Source organism: Delphinus delphis, chromosome 10 (genome assembly GCF_949987515.2).
Source record: "Delphinus delphis chromosome 10, mDelDel1.2, whole genome shotgun sequence".
Classification (NCBI taxonomy): domain Eukaryota; kingdom Metazoa; phylum Chordata; class Mammalia; order Artiodactyla; family Delphinidae; genus Delphinus; species Delphinus delphis.
The window spans coordinates 13,542,574-13,553,102 of record NC_082692.2 but is presented as its reverse complement, the minus strand read 5'-3'; the positions used below and the strand labels follow the sequence as shown (position 1 = coordinate 13,553,102).

At 39.9% G+C, this 10,529-nt stretch overlaps 1 pseudogene; it reads left to right on the top strand.

Moving 5' to 3' along the window:
• The first annotated feature begins 7,365 nt into the window (after nucleotides 1-7,365).
• On the top strand, nucleotides 7,366-8,764 carry LOC132432805 (small ribosomal subunit protein uS2B-like; annotated as a pseudogene).
• Nucleotides 8,765-10,529: the final 1,765 nt, after the last annotated feature.

Below are 10,529 nucleotides of genomic sequence, written 5' to 3'. Positions count from 1 at the left end.
AGCCCCTGCTCACCGCAACTAGAGAAAGCCTGCACGCAGCAACGAAGACCCAACACAGCCAAAAATTAAAAAAAAAAAATCAACTGTGAAAAAGTTGTAACATTTAAACATGCATTCCAAGTTTGGGTAGGGGAGGAAGGAGAAGCAGGAACAAATAAATGAAGATGGCATGGAATGAGTGTAAAATATTGTGGTTATTGGAGACACTGGTCTTTGTTTTGCATACCACTGATTAGGTAGCACCTGGCATAGTGCCACTCACATAGCAGACATTTATATTTATCAGCACTCTTTGCTGCTTTATCAGAAATCCAATTGTAACTGATTTAAGAGAGAAAAAGTAAATGAATTTATTGACTTGCATAGAAAGTTCAGGAGTAGTTTAGGTTTCAAGGATATCTAGTTACAGATAATCATAACAGCTTCAGGAATCACCTGTTTTTCTTTCTTTGACTTCGCTTTTGAGAAAGTAAGAGTGTTTCTGTTTCAGTGATAAACCTAATTCTAACTGGCTTAAGCAAAAATAAAATTATTGCCTTTTGTAATCAACAAATTCAGAGGTTCTACATAATAGAAGAAGGTTCAACAGTACATCTAATAGGCATTCCAAAGAGAGAAAAAGAAATAATGGCCAATAATTTTCTAGAATTGAAGGAAGATGGCTCTTTACATTGAAGAAGCACATCAAGTCTTAGGAAAATAACATATACATATAACACATATATGATGAATGTAAGCAAAGAGAAAAATAATGATCTTAAATAGCAGCAGTTAAAACGTAATCTAACTAGAAAGAAATGACATTTAGACTGGAAGCCATATTGTCAAAAGTAAAAATATGCCAAAGATAGTGGAACATATATAGTACAGAGTATATAACTATATATAACTATATATATATATATAAATAACCTGGACAACATAGTAAATCATCACTCAAGAATGAGGATGTGATGTAATGCACCACTGCTAATCCAAACAACACCCTGGATCAACCCTAGTCCTTTCCCATCATACTCAGCCAAGGGCTGAAGTCTCAGGGATATAAAAAGGGAAGTATTCATGAGTCAAAAATATAAATGGACTCTGGAAAGAGGGCAGTACATGAATCTTGAATCTCCATGAATCACCACATCAAAACAGACTGTATAGTGAAACCAAAAATGCATGGGGCAACATTTACAACTAAACTAGGTAACAGATAACTCCACAAACCCCAAAATACAAGTGTGGGACCAAACCACAAACGCAAAATTGCATAGTGTTAATGCCGAAAAAAATCAGATAAAAACTGTGAAGATATTAAGAAAATTATATAAGATCTGAAAGAAAAATCAGAATAGGGACTTCCCTGGTGGTCCAGTGGTTAAGACTCCATGCTCCCAATGCAGGGTGCACGGGTTCCATCCCTGGTCAGGGAACTAAGGTCCCGCATGACGCGGCAAAAAAAAAAAAAAAAAAATCAGAATTAAAAATACCTCAGAAATAAAGTAACAACTTGGGAAAGAATTAGAAGTAAGAGAAAAAGTGGTTTCAGAAAATACTGAACTAGAAGGAACACAGGAGTAAATACAGATGGTGCCCAAGAGAACTAGAATTTGAAAATGAGATTTTAAATAAATATAGAAACAGAAATGATTTTAGAGAAAAGATAAATATTGAAGATAGGTAAAGAAAATCCAGTGTACGGATTAAGAGTTCTTGATAAAGAAAACCAAAGCTAGCTAACAGAATACAACGCATAATTCAAGAGAACTTTTCCTGAAGTAAAATACATATATTCTATTTATATATATTCACATATATATTCATATATACATTTACATATATATTCGAAACCTCACACTGAAAGAGTATACTGTGCGCCTGAAAGCACTGAGCGTGAACAAGATGTATTCTAGTCAGTAAAATTACTAGACTTTACGTTTTGAAAAATGGTCATTTAGGCCAAAAAAAATTTATGAGAGAAAATTGGATTACCATAAGACTTCAACATTAACACTTTATGTGAGGAGAAAATGGTGAAACATTTAAAATATTCAAAGAAAGAAAATGAGAACCAAGTACCCTGTATCCATCAAAACTGACTTGAAAGTATAAAAGCCTTGGGGCTTCCCTGGTGACGCAGGGGTTGAGAGTCCGCCTGCCGATGCAGGGGACACAGGTTCGTGCCCCGGTCCGGGAAGATCCCACATGCCACGGAGCGGCTGGGCCCGTGAGCCATGGCCGCTGAGCCTGCGCGTCCGGAGCCTGTGCTCCGCAACGGGAGAGGCTACAGCAGTGAGAGGCCCGCGTACCACACACACACACACACACACAAAGTATAAAAGCCTATTGGTTATCAAAATGAAAGGGCTCAGACTGTTACTTGAGTGCTTCCTGAGGGGTGAAGCTTGGCAAGAAAATTACTGACAGTGACAGAAAGACAGTTAGTGAAACTTTCAATATTACTTGTAGAACCAAGACTAAATGAGGCTTTGTTTCAGTCAGGGTCAAGAGAAAGAAACTACACAATAATTTGAACAGAGGACATTTACTATGAAGAATATTAATGGAATTGGAATAAAGGGAGGCTGACTAGCAAAAGGCAAAGAGAATTCTTACCATATAGGAACAGTAGATACAGGGAACAGCCACCACTCCTGAACTGAAATAGAATGGCCAAGAAGCACCCTTGCCCCCATGCCCCATCCACCTCCTTTTTGGAGAAGGCATGACTGTGGCTCCCTGCTGTGGCCTCAGTGCGCCCCGTTAGAAATCCTCTCTGGAGTTCTTGGAGAACTAGCCACAGCAAGGTGCCTTTATCAGAATTCACCGCAGAGTGCCCAGAGAAGCCACTTACAGGAAGGTGCTATACCAGCAGCACACCACTTCATGAAGCCATCTAAGAAACAGTGTACTGGGGGAAGCTGCCCTGGGAAGCTGCCACTTGTTGTTGGCTACTGGGCGCTGCTGAAAGGAACCACACACTCTGCAGGAGCCCAGGGAGATTAAGTACAGGAGAATCAGAAAGAGAAGCCTCTTCCTCCTCCAGTGCCTCCCCGCCCCTACTCCGGCCCCGCCCCCTCCTTGCAACAGTACCTTCTGCTAACAAAGCCTAACATTAAACCAGCTGATATGGGAGAAGTATTTATAGAGTTCAGCTCCATTATTGCACAGCAAACAAAGATTTGGAGCTGAGAGCCACAAAAAGTATAATCTGAGATGGATTTGTATTCTGAAATATTGGTACAAAATTACTGTAAAACTGGAAAGGAGTTTGGGAGGAGCATCGACAAAAATTTAACTTTTCAGTATATTGATGGTGGCAATATTAGTATTTTGAGAATGTATGTTTAATATGGGGTAAAATGAGTAATTATCATTAGTATGAACTATCTATCTAGTTTCCTGCATCTTTTCAGTAGCAGTGCTCATTCTTATCATCTGGAGTGTGGTTTTGAAATACCAAGTCCCACTTAAAGAAACAAAGGCTACTTGGAGAAATGGGTGATTCTTGATCTGGGGTAGGAAATGTATAGAATGAGCATAAAATATCTTGACATACTGAAGAGCAGAGGAACTATTAAAGACTTCTAGGGTCATGTCCAAAGGACACAGGAGCCAACTTGAAGAGGCTCCCCATTGGCCAAAGATGGGACAATTTGAGTTTCAATAAGGGTAATAATTAGAATGGACTGAAACCCATTAAATAAGTTTAAATACATAAATTCATAATAATAATGTAGTCTTACCAAAGGGATTAAACCTGAATCTGATCAAGTTGAATCTGATCAACTGCCAATTTACAGGAAATAGAGGACAAAGACACACTGAAAACACCATGAGCGTGCAATCTGCAAAATCCAGACTGTGGGGAAGCCTGCGATCAGACGGCTGAGTTCAACAGATAAATTGTAAGAAAAAGAAGGGCGAGAACCAACAGATTAAAGGAGACTTAAAAGACATCAAATTATCCTAAATGATACATTAGAACAGTTAGACTAATTGGTATTTTCAGGACACTAAAATCTGTAACAAGACAAGGATGCCCACTCTCACCACTTCTATTCAACATAGTATTGGAAGTCCTAGCCACAGCAATCAGGAAAAGAAATAAAAGGCATCCACATTGGAAGGGAAGAGGTAAATTTGTCATTATATGCAGATGACAGGATACGATATATAGAAAACCTTAAAAAAAGCCACACAGAAACTACTAGAACTGATAAACGAATTCATCAAGGTAGGAGGATACAAGGTTAACATATAGAAATCAGTTGCATTTCTTTACATTAACAATGAAATACCAGAAAGGGAATGTAAAAAACCAATCCCTTTTAAAATCGCGTCAAAAAATAAAATACTTAGGAGTAAACCTGACCAAGGAGGTGAAAGACTTATATTATGCTGAGAACTATAAAATATTAATAAAGGAAATTGAAGATGACTCAAAGAAATGGAAAGATATCCTATGCTCTTGTATTGGAAGAATTAATATTGTTGAAATGGCCATACTACCCAAAGCAATCTACAGATTTAGTGTGATTCTTACCAAATTACCCATGACATTTTTCACAGATCTAGAAAAAATAATCCTGGGCTTCCCTGGTGGCGCAGTGGTTGAGAGTCCGCCTGCTGATGCAGGGGACACGGGTTCGTGCCCCGGTCTGGGAAGATCCCACATGCCGCGGAGCGGCTAGGCCCGTAAGCCATGGCCACTGAGCCTGCGTGTCCGGAGCCTGTGCTCCGCAATGGGAGAGGCCACAACAGTGAGAGCCCCGAGTATCGCAAAAAAAAATAAATAAATAAAATAATAATCCTAAAATTTATATGGAACCATAAAAGACCCAGATTCGCCAAAGCAACCCTGAGGAAAAAGAAAAAAGCAGGAGGCATAACCCTCCCAGACTTTAGACAATATTACAAAGCTAACAGTAACCAAAACAGCACGGTATTGGTACAAAAACAGATACATGGATAAATGGAACAGAATAGAGAGCCCAAAAACAAACACACACACACACCTATAGTCAATTACTTTGACAAAGGAGGCAAGAATACACAAAGGAGAAGAGATAGTCTCTTCAGCAAGTGCTGTTGGAAAAGTTGGACAGCCACATGTAAATCAATGACATTAGAACACACCCTCCTCCCACCATACACAAAAATAAACTCTAAATGGCTTAAAGACTTAAATATAAGACACGACACTGTAAAACTCCTAGAAGAGAACATAGACAAAACATTCTCTGACATAGATCGTACCAATATTTTCTTAGGTCAGTCTCCAAGGCAATAGAAATAGAAACAAAATTTTAAAAATGGGACCTAATCAAACTTACAAGCTTTTGCACAGCAAAGGAAACCATAAATTAAATGAAAAGACAACCTACAGGCTGGGAGAAAATATTTGCAAATGATGCAACTGACAAGGGCTTAATTTCCAAAATATTAAAAGAGCTCATATGACTCACTATCAAAAAACAAACCCAATCAAAAAATGGGCAGAAAACCTAAATAGACATTTTTCCAAAGAAGACATACAGATGGCCAACAGGCACATGAAAAGATGCTTAACGTCACTAATTATTAGAGAAATGCAAATCAAAACTACAAGGAGGTACCATCTCACAGGGTCAGAATGGCCATTATTAAAAAGTCTACATATATGAAATTCTGGACAGGGTGCAGGGAAAAGGAAACCCTCCTATACTGTTGGAGGGAATGTAAATGGGTGCAGCCACTATGGAAAACAGTATGGAGGTTCCTCAAAAGGCTAAAAATAGAGTTACCATATGATCCAGCAATTCCACTCCTGGGCGTATATCTGGACAAAGCTATAATTCAAAAAGAAACATGCACCCCAATGTTCATAGCAGCACTGTTCACAATAGCCAAGACATGGAAACAAACTAAATGTCCATTGACAGATGAGTGGACGAAGATGTGGTACATATACACAATGGAATACTACTCCCCCTTGTGGTTGCCAAGGGGAAGGGTGTGTAGGGGAGGGAAGGAACGGGAGTTTGGGACGAGCAGATGCGAACTATTATGTATGTACGATGGATAAACAACAGTGTCTGTATAGCATAGGGAACTGTATTCATTATCCTGTGATAAAACATAATGGAAAAGAATACGAAAAAGAATATATATATGTCTAACTGAATCATTTTGCTGTACAGTAGAAATTAACACATTATAAATCAACTATACTTCAATTAAGTATTTTTTAAAAGACATCAAATTAAAGAGTAAGACTATATTATAGTGTCTAGAGGCACACTTAAAAACATTTTTAAAAGTGGTGATTATCAAAGTCGAGATAGTGATTACTTTTGGGGGAGGCAGGGGATTTGTGATTGTAATGGAGAACACAGGCTTCTGGTGTGACTGACAAAACTCTTGATTTGGGAAGCGAATACAAGTGTGTTCACCTGTAATCAACCATCTGTTTATTAACCAAGATGTTAATGAAACATTTTAACCAAGCTGTTAATGAAAGTGACAAAAATGGAGAATTTTTCACTCAAACACCTAAACTCTAAAGGGTATATACTTTAGTAAGAGGGAAATGGAACTCAAAAGCAAGGAATGAGATGCAAAAAGAAATGACTTTGAGTAAATTAGATCCTGAAAGAATATAATTCCTGAGTTAAATGAATTTGAGAAAGAGAGTCTGGAAAAGCATAGTGAATTGACCACATTCACTCATTTTCTTTCCAAAGCACCCACTGAAGTGAAACAAAGGAATAGTTATAAACTGACAAGGTGGTTGCAGTTTTGCAAGACAGTAGGTCATTGATTTGAGGAGAGGCTCAGAACTTGAAGGTATAAGGTACTTTGGGAAGTGGAAAGTGCTTACAGGAAGCTGATGAGTAAAAATCTGTATGCTGAATAGTGACTCCTTATCCCCCATTTTTTTCCCATTCCTCTTTTTGAAACTCCATCAGCCAAAGCCATGCCTCCTAAACTAGATACTGGAGTATTATTCTTTCAAGAAACTGAATGGTCCCAGAGAAAGCCTTCTATATGTTGCCATTTGGAGGCCCAAGAGCAAAAAGTTTGGTTTACCAGCTTATCACTCTCACCTGAAACCTATTAGTATATAAAAATAAGTGTAGAAAGAAGTCCCCCCAAACAAACCTATTAGTCACCCAAACAAAAGTGAAATCTATAAATATGAATTGCAGAGAATAATATTGATGAGTATTTGACAATTAAAAAAATAGTTGGATAGGTATACAGAAAACCAAACAAATTTTTAAAAGAAAGGCAATCGTTAATACCGGGAAAAGCAAGCCTTTCTGTGTTACCCTAAAAGGGGTCCATATGGCATTGTTCTGAGTTCCCATCTTAACTCAAAAGGAAACTATCACAATGTCCAGAGCCCCCGATAGCCTGAAAATGAAGGAGGAGGGTGTCCTCAAATTCCTTGCAGCAGGAACCTACCTTGGTGGCATCAACCTTGACTTCCAAATGGAATACAGCATCTGTTACCGAATCGGGTTCATTTTGCGGGATGTGCAGCAAGCCGAAACGCTGAGACACTGCAGTTTGCAGCCAAGAGAGGGTTTGTTCACAGGGCAACCAAGTGAGGATACGAGGATATGGGCGGACAAATCTCAAAACCGCCTCCCTGAAGGGGAGCAGGGCGGTCTGAGGTGTGGGGAGAGTCGGGAAAGGTGATTAGAAAAAGGTGCGGTAATCGTCGTTCTGCGCAGGCGTAATAAGCTACAGGCCTCCCCACGTTCCAATGAGGAGGCACTCAGCACAATCTGAGGGTGGAGTCTTCAGCCCTCTGATGTCAAAGGTCACCGAGGGGGCACTAGCGCATGCCCTGTTGGAGGGTGGGTGGTCCTAACCAGGTTTAATCAGCTCAGATGGAACTAGACACAGCTGACTCCAAGTCCCAAGTTAGGCTACCTGCTGCTTGGAGGACATGCAATTAAAATAACCTTGATTAGTGAAGGCAGATGAAATATATTTAACTCATGATTACCTATGGTTTCATATCTGCAAAAAGTGATGACATCTACATCATAAATCTGAAGAGAACCTGGGAGAAGCTTCTCCTGGCAGCTTTTGCTGTTGTTGCCATTGAAAACCTGGCTGATGTCAGTGTCACGTGAAATACTCCAGGAATACCGGCCAGTGAGCTGTGCTGAAGTTTGCTGCTGCCACTGGAGCCACTCCTCTTCCTGGCTGCTTCACTCCTGGGACCTTCACTGGCCAGATGCGAGTGGCTTTCTGACTTCTAGTGGTTACTGATCCCAGGGTTGACCACCAGCCTCTCACAGAGGCGTCTTATGTTAACCTGCCTACCGCTGCTCTGTATAACAGACACTCCTCTGTGCTGTGTGGACACGGCCGCACCACGCACCAGCAGGAGAACTCACTCAGCTGGTCTGATGTAGTGGATGCTGCTTCAGGAGGTTCTGCACATGTACGGCACCATTTCCTGTGACCACCCCTGGGAAGTCAGGCCTGATCATTTCTTCTACAGAGATCCTGAGGAGAGTGAAAAGGAAGAGCAGGCTGCTGCTGAAAAGGCCGGGACCCAGGGAGAATTTCAGGGGGGATGGACCACTCCAGATTCTGAGTTGACTGCTACTCAACCTGAGGTCACAGACTGGTCTGAAGGAGCACAGGTGCCCCCGAGTCTGTCCAGCAGTTTCCTGCTGAGGCCTGGAGCGCTCAGCTGGCCACCAAAGACTGGTCTGCAGCTCCCACCACTTAGACCACTGAATGGGAAGGAGCAACCACTGAGGGGTCTTAAGCTGTTCTACAGACCAGCTTAAGACTAGTTCTTAAATAGAAAATGGAAATAAGGGTGATGGAAAATAAACAGTTAAATGACAGAATAGCAAAAAAAAAAAAAAAAAAAAGGCCCAGGAAAGGAAACATTAATCATAATTACTACTTGGCTTATCATTGAATAATATTTACAGAGTCATAACAATATCAATACTATTATTTTAACCAAAATTTGTGATGTATTTACTATGAGAGAACAGAGGAAGAGAGAGAATAGAGGAAGTGGGGGAAGAGATAAGTCGGCTAAATGCTGATCTCCTTATTAATACAAGTCAATAGTTGACATCTAAAACTGATATATAAGAAAATCAGAGTAAACATATTCTTTAGAAATACGGAAGCAATGAGGTACCACATCACACCAATCAGAATGACCATCATTAAAAATCTATAAATAACAAATGCTGTAGAGGGTGTAGAAAAGGGGACCCTCCTACATTGTTGATGGGAATGTAAGTTGGTACAGCCACTATGGAAAACAGTATGGAGGTTCCTCAGAAAACTAAAAATAGAATTACCATATGATCCAGCAATCCCACTCCTGGGCATATACCCAGACAAAACTCTAATTCAAAAAGATACATGCACCCTTATGTTCATGGCAACACTACTCACAATAGCTAAGACATGGAAACAACCTAAATGTCCATCAACAGATGAATGGATAAAGAAGATGTGGTACATATATACAATGGAATATTACTCAGCCATAAAAAAGAACAAAATAATGCCATTTGCAGCAACATGGTTGGACCTAGAGATTATCATACTAAATGAAGTAAGTCAGAAAGAGGACAAATACCATATGTTATCACTTATAAGTGGAATCTAAAATATGCCACAAATGAACCTGTCTACAAAACAGAAACAGAATCATGGACATAGAGAACAGACTGGTGGTTGCCAAGTGGGAGGGGATTGGAGGAGGGATGGAGTGGGAGGTTGGGGTGAGCAGATGTAAGCTTTTATATGTAGAATGGATAAATGACAAGGTCCAACTGTATAGCACAGAGAACTATATTCAGTATCCTACGATAAACCATAATGGAAAAGAATATAAAAAAAGGAATGTATATGTATGTATAACTGAATCACTTTGCTGTACAGTAGTAATTAACACAACACTGCAAATCAACTATACTGCAAAAAAAATTTTAAATACAGAAGCAAATGTCAGATGAAATAACTAAAAGAATGGAAGGTACATAGGGTCACCTTCGTGGAAACTAAATGAAGGCCCCCCTTCTCCAAGACACATAAACCTGTAAGAAAGTTATTTTAATATCTTGATTTTGTAAAAGCAAAACCAAAAACACTATCGGACTTCCCTTGTGGCCCAGTGGTTAAGACTCCACGGGGGCTGGGGGTTCGATCCCTGGTTGGGGAAGTTCTGCATGCCACGCAGTGCGGCCAAAAAGGAAACACAAACAAAACAAACAAACAGACAAAAAATCACTGCCATTTGCAAGAAAATAATGTCTGTGCTGTAAATACACCTGCAAGGGTTACGCAGTGCACTCTCTCCACGGCAACAAGCCTGCTTCCAGGGAGCAGAATGGGGTCTGCAGCGGGGAAAGGTGGGGCAGAGTATTTCCAGTTTTCGTCTACAGTTTGATTTTTTTAAACTATGTATATCTATTACTCTGATGGCAAAGAAAGAAAAAGTGAAGGGAGGGGCTGGCTTCAGGTATGGCTAAATAGAGAGGATTCAAGTAATGTCATCAGGA